The 15902-nt window shown below is 37.7% G+C and overlaps 1 protein-coding gene across 24 annotated transcripts in view; it reads right to left on the reverse strand.

Moving 5' to 3' along the window:
• LOC143681536 (uncharacterized) overlaps positions 1-15902 on the reverse strand; it is a 499706-nt gene that overhangs the window by 172369 nt on the left and 311435 nt on the right. The window contains exon 3 of one of the 24 annotated variants that reach the window (XR_013174722.1): positions 6955-6972. The exons of the other annotated variants lie outside the window; for them this stretch is intronic. The gene's annotated coding sequence lies outside the window, so the exon portion shown is untranslated. Of the gene's footprint in view, positions 1-6954; positions 6973-15902 lie in introns of those variants that run through there. 24 annotated transcript variants of the gene reach the window in all.

The following is a 15902-nucleotide window of genomic DNA, read 5'->3' on the forward strand; positions in this document are numbered from 1 at the left end:
TTTTAAAAAGTGGTCTGTTGTCTGCCCCGCTTTGAATTTGGTTTTATTATTTATGTTGGGTGGACAATCATTTTATTACTCAAAGCCTCATTACGTGGCTGAAAAATCAGCCAGTGAAGCAGACTAAGTTCTGCTTTCTGCTCAAGCCCAGGAAAGCTTTTAAGTTCTTTTAGTGAGCAGGTAATGACAGCAGAACTGAGGACATCTCAGCCAGCCTTTCCTCCATAAACCATTCCTCCTCTCTCAACAATACGAACTCCGTGGAGCAGAGATTTTTTTGCCTGGTGTATTTGCAATGTCTAGAACAGACCTTGGCATGTAGAGGTGATTAATAAATATTTGCTGAATGAAAGAAATTAAATTATTAAATTAATACATCAGAGGGATTGAGGCCACAAGATAAGCGTGATACAGCTTCCTGGGAGACTTGAGGAGAAAAACATTTATGCTGGGATTATTTTTTTCCAAAGAAGACAGTACCTTGGATTTTGTTTTTGTTTTTATTTCCCCATGCATATCACCCTTATCTTCCCTCCATTCAAGCAGGTGGTTTGGATGGAGCCTATTTTTCAAAGGCTGCACAAGGTCATTTCCTACAAAAGCCTAGTGTTTTGTTTCCGGAAAACAAAAAACAAAAAACAAACTAGCACACATTGTAGACAAGATACCCTTGCAACTCAAATGCAGGGAGAAAGATTTTCTTAAGACTAGAATAGAGATTCTCCAGGCTGGCTAGTAGAAAAACTGGTAAAAAAGAAAGAATTCTAGGGTTCCTGGAGCAAAGGATCCGTGTTACAGACAGAACCATGCAGCTAGCAAGAGCTGAGGGGGCAGATGGTAGGAGATGTGTCTTAGTGGAGGGTACCAGAGGCAGCTTTGCTAAGATTTGCCATGCACAAAGTATGGTCTGGGACCTGTGGAATCTTCTGGACAATGACTCTGAGGACAAATATCTTTGCAGAAGCAGATTTAAACAGGACCTACCATTTCCAACCCCTTGATGCTCCCTTGATACAACTAGAGAAAAGTGGGAGAGGGAGGAATCAAGAAACACTAAGGTCAGAATTTCCTGCCATTTATGCAGGAAGCAATCCTGAAAATAGCATCTAAATTGGTTTATACAAAGTAAGGTGCTTTTTCTTTCATACTTTGATTTTGTGAACTGAGTTTTACACCAAGTATATACACTATGTTTATTTCAAAGTAAACACAAATGTACTGAATATTTACGGGAATATTTTAAAGGAAACATTTCAAAGAAACATCATGGTATTTGGGACGATGACTTCTGCTGACCCACTAAACTATAAGTTCAGTGAGGACAGGAAGTGTTATTTTGCCTGTGATGCCTCCCTAGGATCTGGCACATTGCCTCCCTGAGAGTAAGCATCCAAGTATTTGTTGAATGAATAAATGAATGCATGACCTTCTCTGCACTTGAGATAATTCAGTAGAAATTGTTCAGATGCACTCAAAAGGATGCATAAAATATAAGCATATGGGCACTGAAGGACTAGCTTTTCTTAAAAGTATGGTTTTCATTAGACAGATTAGAATCATCAGCATGTAAAATTGTTAATGCTCCTCTTTCCCGAGGATATGAGTAAATGAAAGACCCATTTACATTCATCACCAGCTCCCAGAAGGTTTCCTAGTCTCACTTTCAGCCAAGCCCTGTTCTTACCCCAATAAACCAAATACTAACCCTGTGCCTTTTACATGTAGAAATCTTCTCTGTTTTTTTTTTCTAGTCATTCTGTATCCAAATTACTTGACATATGATCAATGTTCATATTCTTTTCTCCTTTTACTTTGCAACTGCCCCCAGTCTGAGACCTCTTTCTTCTCCAGGACTTATGAGTACTGGACAAGACAAATATATTTAGTGCATATTATAGAGACATGTTTTTGTTACTTTCCTCTCACCACAAACCATAATCATTACCTATCAGAGTAGGCAGAATATATTCACCTGGAATGAGCGGCTAAGGGAAAGGTAAGATATAAGGACTGTCAGCAAAAGTATTTTCTCCCCTGTAGGGCTTAGATAGTCCCAGTGAGGACAACGGCCACGAGTGAAAGGACTCGACACTGCCTCAAACAACCGGCACAGCTTCACGAGAGCTGAACATCAGGCCAGGTTTGCATCATCACCCTCAATTCAGCACCTCCAACACAACACCCGGGAAGAGTGGGCGTTATCAGGGCAGGATCTGTTTCCTGTCTGTCATCACAACTCTTCCATCTCCTCTCCCTCAGTCCACGTGTTGACTTTGCCTGTCTTCAACATTGCTGTCATTTTCAAGGTGGTTTTCTTGGCCCGTCTTGTGCAAACAGACCACAGACATCGACACTTTCAAAACATATCTTCTATGCACCCCTTCTCCATCTCATTCCTTAAGCCTCTACTCCAGACCAAGCCCTACTTCCTCGTATTAGTATTACTGTTAACAGCTTCTATATAATTGGTCTTTCTGCCCCTGGTCTCTACTCATGAAGCCATTCTTCACACTTCCTGAGGGTTAAAATAATTTTAAGTCCTGTGTCTGCTCTATCCCTCTACTATTCAAAATGTTTGAATGGCACTAACTGCTCTAAGGAAAAATTCCTAATTCTTTAGAATGACTTTCAAAGCTCCCTCTTCCATTCATTCTTTAAACAAGTTTTCACTGGATGGCTACCATGTTTCAGAAACAGTTTTAAATACTGGGAATTCAGTATACTTACCCCTTTTGTGGAGCATGAGATACTTCAATCCCATTCTTACTCAGAGATAAAAACACACCAACGCTATTATTGTTTCTGTGCTTTTTATTAGCCTTGCTCTGCTTTTTTCCTGCCTCATTTTCATATTTTGCGTTTCATCCCTGAAGCACTAGGATCATCTAGACAGTGTGGCAAAGCACGTGGAAGCAAAGAAGACATTGTCTCTGCCACCATGGAGCAAGAAACCTTTCCCAGGGGCTCCTTTTCCAAAATAGACCCACCCTTCCATGACCGAAATGATTGTGATCCCTCTGTTTACACTGATGACTCCTCTTTCTTATTGTGTGGAGTACTCATTTTAACATAATTACATCATCTCCCCCACAGAACCTGAACCTCTGTCCATAAGGGCAGAGAATCTCTTAGGTTTGTTCCCTACGGTATACCCAGCAGTTAAGCAGGGCCTGGCATATAGTGTGTGCGCTACACAGAGTCGGTGAGTAAATGAGTGATGGGGTGAATAAATGCATTGCTATTCTCAGATAGTGCCATTATGGATGTATATTTTTCCATAATTAAAGATAAGTTTCTGAGAATAGGTACAGTGTGGAAAATTTCTTTCATTAGCCTCCACTGCATCCTGTACAATAGTACCTTACATATAATACTCTTCTAAACATATATATCAAATGGAGTGATTGCATTCTCCCTTTCTGTGGGCATGCCTACAGGTCACAATAATAGCAGCTAATGATCACAGCATGCTTACTAAGTGCCAGGCATTGCTCTAAACATTTTATCTATACTATTTTATTTAAACCTCACTAAAACCCCTGACGCGGATATTGTTATTGAATCCATTTTACAGAGGCACAAAGAATTATACACCTAGTCCAAAATCAGTCAGTAAGGAGAAGAACCAGGATTCGACCCACAGCAGTTCATGCATTATACAAGCTATTATGACAGGTATAATCATAACCACTGGTTCTTTCCTTCAGTCCACAAATACTTCTCAAGCACCAATAATATGTGGGCACTTGATAAGACAAATGAATCAAGCTAACCATCTGCCCTCAATGACATGGCATCCTAGTGAGGAAGAAACAAGTTGCGTACAATGAGGTAAGTGCTCAAGTGAACTCGTGAAACATACTGCAGTGAGAGCAGCGGCTAGAAGGCATGTAGTCCAGTCAGAGAAGGCCCTATAGGGAGAGCTATGTTTAGCATCCACTGTGGAGAATGTTTAGACAGTGCCATACAGTTGACGGGGATGTGGACATCCAGACCATAGGAACAGCACAGAACCAGGAAAGCAGGAATTTTTTTGTTTTTTTTTTTACATTATCACCAGTTTGTTGTGCTTGAGCTGAGAGCTTGAGCTTCCATTCATTCTTTAAACAAGTTTTCACTGGATGGCTACCATGTTTCAGAAACAGTTTTAAATACTGGGAATTCAGTATACTTACCCCTTTTGTGGAGCATGAGATACTTCAATCCTGTTCTTATCCAAAGGTAAAAACACACCAACCCTATTATTGTTTCTGTGCTTTTTATTAGCCTTGTTCCACTTTTTTGGTGAAGAATGGCAGCAATTAGGCTACAATCAAAGGCAAGGGTCACAAATGGACATGTGTGTTTGTACATCCTAGAAAGTTGTCGCGATGTGTCTTGTTGGTTTTTTTCTTTTTTTTAAATTTTACATGGGCATGCACCGGAAATCGAACCCGGGTTCTCTAGCATGGCAGGCGAGCATTCTTGCCTGCTGAACCACTGCGGGCTGCCCTCGCGATGTGTCTTAAACAGAAGAATGATGTCAGCAGGTATGCATTTTAGAAAGACTACTAGAGTGACGTGTGGAGCATGGACTGGAGGAAAATAAAAACCAGAGCAAGAGACAGCTGAGAAGGGCACACAGATGGAGGAAAAACTTTGCACTGATGGGCAGAATGAGAAGTCCTGTTTAAAAGGAATTTTAGGAGCCTGGATTATCTGATTTAGTGACTTGATGCTTGAGTAGAAAGGAAGGAGTAAGGGAAAGTTCAAGATTTCTGGAAAAATATGTGCTCCTATGAGTTGCAAAATACCTTTTTGGGCTGGAGAAAGGAATTTAGTGCATTCAGTTTAGAAATGCTATCCTCTAGCTAGTGATGGCCTGGAAACAATTACACAGACTCTCCACGGAGTTAAAAGTGTTGACTTTTGGAATCTGAATATAAGTTTGGAAGTAATCAGCATATAGGTGTCCAGTTGCAGGGCTCAGCACAAAATGAAAATGTGGTCTCCGTGTTCAAGATTTGTGAAGAATTTTAAGATGATGACATCAGAGAATTAAGACAAGTGCAGGATCACTTGTTGAGGTGGGGGGCAACTGTGCAACTGCAAGTCACAGTCTCAAGAATACAGTTCTGATGGTGAAATGAAATAGAGACAGAAAAATGGAGATCTAAGGTACACTAAAGGCAAAGGAAATATTTTGGTGGATTGATGAGGAAATGAGAATTAAAGTGTGAATGATTAGTAACTACAAGTCACATATAGTCAGAAACATTTGGTGTGTCAAATAAGGGCATTTTTTTCCTTGAGGATTTTTTTTTTCACCAAAGCCTACATTAGATTATGAAGTTTATTTAATTCCAAGCCAGTACAGGCATCAGACTCATTACTGTGTGAGCCTCGCAGAGAAGTTAGATTATTTGTAATAAAACAGAACTTGTACATGTAGAAAACTAAAATGCTGATTCTTGCCACACGGTCATGTTTAGTTATCACCACCAGGCCAGCAGTCTGAGCCCTCAGACCCCCGCAGCTTCAGGAAGATGCTGGAGGGTCTGCCGTAGTCCACGATCTGGCCCTCTGCTTTACGAGCTGCTACTCAGGGGCAGGAGGACATTTTCCAAACTCATTAGTCTAAAGCATATAAAGAAAGAATGCCAATTTAATAATTGCATAGAACTGAAACCTCCACACAGACTTTGTTGGCATAACCAGCACATTCTGTCCTTAAGGGTAAACTACAGTAAAATCAAAATCAAAATCAGAAGCCAGTATACTGAGATACAAAGGAGGAATTACTGAATAGGGACCTGATATTCAGGGTTGTGTGATCAGCTCTTTCTCTGTATATAATAAGCCAAATTATTCATTAGCAATGGGAAATTACTGTTGTGGGAAACAAAGTATTTTTAATTGGCAGACTTCTCTAGGAGAAGCCAGATCACAGTGAGAATGTATCTTTGTAAGCACAGATCAAGAATTTAGGCATTGGAAGAGCTGAGTGTTTTAACTGCATCAGGCAAAGATGCACTGAGGCGTCCATCTCCCAGAAGGATGGCTTCTGCCATTACGATCACAAAACCACAGGTTACTTGACCAAGTTCACCTGCATTAACACTACACTTGGGACATTCTTGCCAATGGAAGCAGGCGAGCAAAATTTCCCAGCTAATATGACTCTCTTCTCTGCAGGGATGGATTAATATCAACATATGCTTGTAAGACTCTTGTAGAAGGCCACCATAGATTCATTTTGGCTAATAAATACATTATCTTCTCTAGATACAGAAATGAATCTAATCTGGCCTAGAGTTCTGCTCTGCAGGATTGAAAATCCTTTAGGTCCCTTTAGATGTGCATTTTGCATGACCATATTTGGGTTCTTGGGTGTTGACATTACTACTGAACACTCAGAGGATATGCTTATTTCCTTCATTCCTAGGAGAAGGTTTTTTTGTTGATTTTTTTCTTAGTTTGTTTGTTTGTTTGTTTTGGTTTTTACTGTTTTCTTTCACTACTTAAGATAGTTAAGTGCAGGAGTAGAGGCTTAAAACTGGTGTTCTGGATCCTAGCCCCATGTTCTTTCCTCTAAAGTTTCATTGCTTCTTTCCTGATTAGACTCACTAAAGTGTTTTGCCCAATTGTCACTTCAAATTCCAATGGTCTTTGATCTACAGTTCAGCAATCTTCACTGAGCAGCCCTGAGCATCAACAATTATGGGGAAGAAAATAAATGAGGAGAGACTCGACTCTCAAGAGTTTATAGATTTTAAATTTGTATCCCTAAATTCTGATGTATATTTTAATACAGTTCCTAGGGCTCTTAAATCTTGAATCTTATTTTGAATTACATTGAAAGAAGAAATAGCATTAACGTAGAAGCTATGACTAGCCTACCTTTCGATCTTCCTCTTTCTCCTTTTCCATAGTCTTTTTCAGTGTTGCTCAAAGTATGGTCTCTGGACTGGCAGCATCAGCATCACTGGGAATCTGTTAGAAATACAAAATCTAGGGCCCCATCCCAGGTCTACTGTATCAGGAACTCTGGGGTTGGAACCCAGCAATCTGTGCTTTAATAAGCCTTCTGTGTGTTTTGTTTTGTTTTGTTTTTTGCATGGACAGGTACTGGGAATCGAACCCAGGTCTCCAGCACTGCAGGTGAGAACTCTGCCTGCCGAGCCACCGTGGCCCACCCCTTCTGTATGTTTTTGATGCTCGTGTTAAGTTTAAGAACCACTGCCCAAGACTTTGCATATTTTACTAAACATTAAGACTTTAAAGGAATGAGGAAAAATAAAATGAGGACAGTTATAATAATAATTGCTCTTATCTTGAAGTATATTAGGTTGGTAGTTGGTTAAAATAAGAATTTAACCAAGATTATCAGTTTGTTTTCACTTAGCTAAAGAATTCCTGACCCACATTATCTTCGTGACAAAGTTAATATTCTAGAAAAGTCACCTGAGACTACTTGGAAGGGCTCATACCATTTTCTGAGAGGCTTCTTTTAAACCCACTGACCTGTTTTAGCTGACTAGCTGGCTCAAACAAACAAAAACTTCACTTCCTCAAATGCCAGTTTTCAACATCCCTCTTCCCAGGGGCTGAAGTAAATTCACCCATCTACATAATTTTAGACAAAGGTCAAACTCCAAGCAAACACTATGAGATTTCCTTTTTCAGTGTCAGTCACACACTTCATACATAGGAAGTTAGACAAAGGTCCTTAGAAAATAAAAAATATGAATGACACAAAAAGGAGTAATTTAATATCATGTTAACTCATTGTATATGATACAAGGTAATGCTACATCATGACAAAGACACGGTGTAAAGTATTCCCATATGATTTTAGGACCATTAATATGAGAATTCCATATTTCATAACATCAACAATCCAGATGAACCTCATCCACTTAAAGCAGAGAACAGTGAAAAGAACAAATGTCTTGTGAAGAGTGGAAATGAGAACAATGTGTCTGAGGTTAAACAGTGGAAATAAGTTGCGGATGTTGTGCATGAAATAATTATTTCTGCAGTGCCATTTCTGCATTTAGTTTATAAGCATGTCAGGGTGTACAATCCAGGCATATTTCAAAAAAAGAAATACCAATCTACATGACGTGTGGAGAAAGTTGCTGCATACAAAGCAAGCTCCATAAAAGACTTATTAAAATTGAAACTTTGAAAAGAAAGCTTGACCAGAATATACATATGTAAGATATGCCTGTAACTCCTTTAGGCAAACTGTAGGTTCTTATGAATCAAATATCTTTGGCAACTATTTGATAACCAAAAGGGATTTTAAGATAGGATTAAAAAAAAAAAGATTTAAAACCACTACCACAGCAAACAACATATGTGCCTTAATTTTTATCAAGGTTAATTTCACCTGACCTGGATATTTATACCATCTATATAGATGACGTATTAGCTGCTGCATTCAGGTAAAAAGACTATTTTTTCTTCCTCACAGGGAGAAAAGCAATAATATGAAGACCTTCAGCAATACATGGCAGAGAGAACATAGTAACATGGCAGAAGTAAACAAAACAAGCAAACAAACAAACAAAAACGCTAGGATTCTTTTGTAGCATTACAAATTCAGGAACTATGACTCAGTCTGGGAAAGTGATAAATCCAAGTTCAGAAAGCTACCCCCAGAACACTGGGAATCAATCCAGTGCCCTTTGCATGTGCTCCATAGAAGTGGCCCTCTTCAAAGTGGTCACTTAGGAGAAAGATAATGAGGACATAAAATATTTAAGACGGACTCTCTGCAGCTCACTCTTGGAGAGCTCCACGGAAGTCAGCCTAGACCAGTGCTTAAGGCATTCAGTCTGGGCTGAAGGCTCATCCTCAACCACCAATGAGAAGTTCCACACGCCTGCCTGCTTGCAAAGCAGACAATGTTGACACCTTCAAACGCTAAGATAAGGCACAATCTTGAATGCTGTACCAGTTCTATGCCAAGAATAGATACGTTAACAATACTGCTCTTGCTAAGTTCTATAATATCAAAATTTATGACAAATTTAGGCAATGCTTTCTGAACCTATATTTCAATAATCCAAGTGCAAACGTGACAAACCAGTGAGGACTATTTACAAAGGATCTTCAACAACTTATCTGTTAAGCTATGCTGCACACTGAGGTTGACAAAGTGAACTGGCCTCAGGATTGCTGACAGGGTACTCCCTTAAACTGGCATTACATACAGGTTTCCCTAGGTCACTAGATGAAAGCCCTAGAGAGCTGTGGCTCTTGGCTTCCTCCCTTTCCCCAAATTCTCTATTGCATTTTCCTTACATGGTTCTCTAGAAAACAAAACCCTGAGGAATGGTAACAAGGGAACAAGAGGATATAGGTATATATAGCCAGCAATATGGTTAAAAATAATGGTGATGCTAAAGGTCACCTGAGTCGGAAGTGGTATTAATAGAAGTGGCCAAATCCCAAATATCAACCAAATTAATATAGTGAATATTAATATTCCCTTCCCAAGGAAAAAAGGCCTCAATGGAAAAAGCTCAACAGAATGTAAATCTCAGTACTCTAAGCCACTAACTTATCATTCAATATGCAACGTCTTCCTCATTCTTTTCTGTTAAAAATTTATTTGATCTCATTTCTCCATTTACTTTTTCTTTTCTTAAATTTCCATGTTTATTTGATGTTTCAAAACCATTTATCATTTAGTTTGTGGTATTATATCTTCTCCTTTGATAGTAACCTGATACCCCTCTCTTTCTCAATATGTATCTTTATAAATTAAAATCATATATACACATACCTATACAACTAACAATTAAACATACACAATGCTAAGGATACCTGTGCTAAGTGAATGATATCCATGTTACACAGATGATATTCATGCTGATACAGAAGTCAAAACAAAATTCTCTGATACTGTTTGGGAAGAACTATAAATGAGATTAAAAAAATAAGTGACTAAATATTCAATGCCCCCAAATAATATAAACAAATTCTAGAATCGAATAGTAACTTATCTTTACTGTTCTGTGTTCGGCCTTTAAAGGAGAGTTTTATATGAAAATTAAGTAAGCTCTGTTTTTCAAAATTCTAATAGTTTAGTTGCTAACAAATCTTACAGCAAAAAAGTTTACTTTGTTGATTAGTTTTTTCTGAGTATCAAATTTTCTGAGTATTAAAACGTCACCCACCCTCTTTAATAAACTAAAACTTAATCCTACAAGAAATTAATAAAGACTCACACAATATTATAATAATGAGGAGATTTTTCCTATTTCTATTTCTACTCGTCATCCCTTAAAGTTTTACTAATCATTTCCCAAAGATATTCCTGTGTTTTAAACTGGAACACCAATAGCAGCACTATAGACTTTTTTAAAAAATCTAAGAACAAATTTACATCCTTGAGGACAATATTATTCTCCCTTGGGCTGTCAATTATTCACTTTTAAGACAGTTGAAACACTTTTAACTAGGAAGCCTGACAGACCTGTTTAGATTTACTAACTCCTAAAATATTTCATCAGCTCATATTTTTTTCTATTAGAAGTAGAATGTAGTTTTCATTTCAAAGGTCTGGTGAAAAACGTCTCCCATCCGTTGTTTCAGAAACTTCACCTTTATTTACGTTAAGTGGAATATACAGTTCTAGATAAAGAAAAAATGTTGTATGTTTTAGTATTCTTTTTCTGTTCTTAGAATAAAATGGATTTAGTTGGTGAGATGAAAATAACAAAAAGAATTTTAAGAGAGGAAGGAATAAAAATATTAGAATGGGCATTTTGGGCAGGCCATGATGGCTCAGTGGCAGAGTTCTCGCCTGCCGTGCCGGAGACACGGGTTCGATTCCCTGTACCTGCCCATGTTAAAAAAAAAGAAAAAGAAAAATATTAGAATGGAAAAGGAAATTAAAACTCTGGCAGCTCAAGGTAGTTGTAGGGTAGAATTTGAGGAATATTACAAAGTCCCACAAATTGCAGTATAGTTTTCATTCCTGTTTGACAAAGGCTTAAAAAGCCCTCGGCTGTATGCTTTCTTTGGAGGTGATCTAACTAGCTATGACCACATTGACCTACGTGGTCTTTCTATTTCCACATCAGGTTTTAGTGGTCACCACAGGAAGAGAACCTTGAGAGAATGGTGTAGAGGACAGTCACCATTTCGGTGGGAATGAGAAAGGTATAAAGGAATGGGAAATATTTGAGGATAGGTGCAGAAAGGGGAAAGAAAGAATGCCTATGTAAAGAGAGATATGGTTGGCCAGTGTTAAAGACAAAATCTGATGATCATTCCAAGCCAAGAAAAGTATCAATCCAAGAAAAGACATGATTCAGCACAGAAAATAAACTTGGAAGAAAAAAACAGAAAGATCTGCAGAAAATGAGATTTATATTTGGGATACTTGGTCTAGTATCCTGGCTTTTTTTCATAGCTATTTTGCTATTTCTCTGTCCCTCCCTTTTCTTCCTTTCCTTACCATACTTTTAACAAATCCACAAGGAGTTTACCCAGCAATCAAATCAGTGCTCCAAAGTTATAAAGTATAAAGGACTTTATACTGGGAAATAGTTGACTTTGTTTTTAAAATCTTTAGAGTGGACCCAAATACATTAACATAAATGTTTCTCTGGAAGAAACCAGTTTTACTATGAAGGCAGTCAAGTTTACTTACTGAGATACATGGAATCATGTGCCCCAACATAGACATGTTCTTTATCCACATTCCTTGGATGTGAACTCATTGTGAACAGCACCTACTGAAGACATTATTTTTTAGTTAAACTGTGGCCCAACAGAATGGTAGTGAGACATACTCCACCATAAGGAGGCCTTCTAAAGAGAAGAAACCAGAAGCCAGAAGGAGAAAATCACAAGGAGGAGCAAGAAGCTGGAAGTGAGCAGAAACCAGAAGAGCTGAGGGAAGGAGACAATGTTGACATGTGATCGGAGGGAGAGACACAAGCGCAGGAGGGCCACCAGAACACCACAGATCTAGAAGAAAGCAAGCCTTGAGGATATCTTGATTTTGGACATCTACTAGACTCAAAACCATGAGCCAATAATTTCCTCTTGTTAGGCCAAAGCCAGTTTCTGGTATTTGTGATGGAACTTCTAGCAAAGGAAGATACTTACGCAGGTCCTTAGACTGATAAGTGATTCCAAAAAAAAAAAACTACTGAAACCTCAGCCATTCCTTCCCACGGGTCTGTGGTATTAAGCATCAGATAATTGTAGGGAGTGGGCAGGGGGGAGGACTTTCAAAGGAAGGGAAAAAGGAAAGAAAGCAGAGAAGAGAAAATGTCAGGCTGGAAGAGTGGGTGTTCTGTGGGAGCAGATTACACTTACTCAGAAGTGAAGGAGAATCAACGTCACCAAAAATCCATCTGCAAAGCCTCCTTTATTTCTCATCTTTCTCCTCCCCTTCATCCCAAATGCTTAACATGTGGGACAATTTTTTCCCACAGTAGAATAATTTCATAGGATGCTATTCTACACTGTCATAATCCAACCAGGACAAAACATTTTATTTTGTGACTAAAGTTGTAAATAGTCCCAAGACAAGTCCATAGGCCAGAGGCAAGGACACCCTCTCCTATACACTGTTTTTAAAAGAAAAAGCTTATTGGTTATGCTGAAAGTATTCCAGTAACTAAGTATGTGCCATGTTCAAGTGAGATAATTCAAAGAGAATACATGTTTTCGACAACTATTTTTACCGATCCTTTATTTGGATCTCTATATCCATCTCCCACTCTCGATACTTTAAACCTTATCCAAGCCACATAAAAGAATAGACTCCACTAGTCTCCTTATTTCCTTCGACACCTTCACTGAATTAAAATCAGAAGTAAGAGAATTCAATATTTCTCTTCTGTATTCTAGGCATAACTCCAGCTTTGACACATATATATGATACTTAAGCATCTTGGTTTATCCAGATCATTTTCTGACCTAAACTTCCTTGCAGATTGTTTAGAGGAGGTAAAAACTATTTGACCCTTTTGTCCTAAATGAGAAAGTGCTTCAGAAGCCTGAAGAAGAGTCTCTTCTGCATCTTATGGTGTGGAAACTTCCTTAATTATGACATTATTCTAGAATGTCTTCCTAAAGACTAATGTCTTTGCAAACTGAATCACCTTTAAAGAAAATATTCTCATTATTTTCATTACAGAGAGTGTGAACAACGTCCAAAAACAGTTCAAACCTTTTTTTAAAACATTCCAACAGTATCCTGATATACAAAACTGTAGCTATGAAAATATAGTGAAAAACAGGAATTTTTAGGTGACCTCTTTTGTTTTTTTTTGTTTTTTTTTTTTATGAAAGCTAGAATATACAATAAATTTTAATAGTGGAATGAAGTTGGGAACAGGTGGGAGGCCTTAGAATGAAAGTAGGACAAATAAATGCACAGAGCAGAATAAAGAGTAAGGTAGCTTGTGTTAAGAAAACAAGAGTTATATTGACTATGTTCACATTGCATGTGGCGCTCCCTCTCCCTCCCTCAGAAGGGCAGGACCTTTCATTGCACCACCCTCTGCCTTGACAGTCACTGATACATACTCAGGAAAATGCATTTATAATCAGAATAAGCCTATAAAAGTCAGCCCCCTAGCTTTATTTAATATCCCTCTTTTTTTAGGCAAAAATGCATAATGGCTATCAACTTTTGAAAGAAATAAGAGATCTGAGACACCCCAGCTATTTGAATCTCAATTTCTATATCTCTGGACTGCGATCCAGTTAAATACTGCTTCCCACTGTAGTCCCACAGCCCAGTGTAAAGTCAAGCCCCCAAACGGCTGAATGAAGATCTGAAAGGCTTGGAGAAAATAAATGAACTGCCTGCTTTTCATTATGCTCCAGTCTCAGGATGGGGATACATCTGGTTTTCTGATTATACTTTCCCGTAGTAAAGAAAATTCTAGCCTAGCAGGTCAAACCAGCTGATGACTAGCTAGCTCCAATTACTGACCTGACCTGCTTCTAACCTCAAAGGGGAAGAAAGAAAACCCTTTTTACTCATTCTTAGAAACCGAAATATGGGTGTAGAAAGTTGCTGGTTTGTTTTTTTTTTTTGTCCTTGATTAATTAAAGTTGCTTATTCAAATTGTGCTTTAGTACACAGTCTTAATTATAAACAAAATAATGCCTGACTTCCTCCATAAAACACTCAAAGGCAAAGAGAAAGAAAGACTAGACTCTTTTATTCTTTTATTAAAAAACAACAAAAGCACAGCAATTTCAATATGCCATTTGGAACTTGATTTGTTCTGCTTAATGAATAAAAGAAAATCACATATCTCAAAGAAGACAGTGTCTCCTAAGATAGGGTTTTTCTGAGCTCTTTAAAAAAAAAAAAGAAACGGGCAAAAGACACTACTTCATGCTAAGAACCATTTCCAACTTCCAAATAAATTTCAACATGTGTTTAGATTAACTCTGCTTTGTTAATAAATTCTAAAATATGTTAATCTGAACTACCATTAGCTCCACCTCAAAAAAATGCCCCATCACTTTCCAATTTACAGAGGGGTTGCACAATAATCTAGCATAAATTACGTCAAGCATTCTAAAGCAACAGGAAAAACAACTACTCCATGTCAAGTGGTTGCTATTTGGCCCAACGGCTTACAGGAAAACGCAAGTAAGTCCACCATCCGTGTTGCTATGTTACTGTTTTTACAGTCATTTGTTTCCTAGACTAATATACCTGAAGTTTGAGTTGGGACCATATGAAATTGCTGATAGTTCACTTTTTTTTAACCTAGAAAAATGACTATGTCAAATGGTTCAACCTAATTAAAAAAAAAAAAAACATTATATATAACCAAATCATTACATTCAGTATATCTAAATAGTCATTTTATTTAACCTAGTATTGTAGAAGACTTTGAAAGATAATTATTTGCCAACAAAGGAGGTAGATGGATTGCCAACACAACAATGTGAAAATAGACTCTGGAGTATGTTTCCATAACACTTTACCAAACAAGAAGCCTTCATCTCCCATTATTGAAGACGCATACAAAAATTAATTTTGATTTATATTTTATAACAGCCCTGTGAAACAGGCACTGTTTGCCTATTTTAGAAATGTTAAGGGAGAGATTTTTAAGTAACAAATCAAGAATTACTCTTTGAATCTGTGGCTGAATCTAGTCCTAAAATGTAGGCTTACTCTTTCCTTTGACATATTTAAATCACACCCAACAAATAAATACTAACTCCCTGGAAGCTTTCTAATGACAATAGATAGAAAATAGTCCATAGGTGCTTGTTTTATAGGTGTTTTAGTTAAATTATACAAATAAAAATACCATATGCTTGCATTTCTCTTTATCATATTTGGATTGGCTCTTCCTTCCTTTTCTATTCTGCATTCTAGTGAGTTTATTTCAGCTTAATTTCAACAAACATTTTTTGCTGCCTATTATAGATCAGGTACCTCAAATAGCTGCCTTTAATTCTAACATGTTTCAGAAGTAGGGAGAAAATTGTGTTAATTAACTAGAAACTGAAAAAATCAGTGAAAGAATATGAACAAAAATTTAGTGAACATGATAAGCAGCATAACATTGTATGATGGGTAATAAAGAACTACATTCAGAGGATTACACAGAACTCTCTTCAACAATTCCATGCTGAGCATATCATCGCAAAACCCACTTTGCCACATTTTTCATTTTAGGTCAAGGTACATCAGCTGAACCCCCTTTCTAACAGCATTCCAACAACCAGCCAAACATTTATAATTAAAACTTTTCAGCATGCCGAGGCAGGAAGTTACTACCTGGGCTATGTTCCTGACTGTTATTCTGTTCAATTCTTAGTTTTAAAACAAAGTATTTTCCATCTTGCCACCTGTAATGTGATTTGGACCTCACAGTCCTTCTGTGCCCCTCCCAAGCAAAAGAAGTTTT

The sequence above is a fragment of the Tamandua tetradactyla genome, chromosome 4 (genome assembly GCF_023851605.1).
Source record: "Tamandua tetradactyla isolate mTamTet1 chromosome 4, mTamTet1.pri, whole genome shotgun sequence".
NCBI classification, from domain to species: domain Eukaryota; kingdom Metazoa; phylum Chordata; class Mammalia; order Pilosa; family Myrmecophagidae; genus Tamandua; species Tamandua tetradactyla.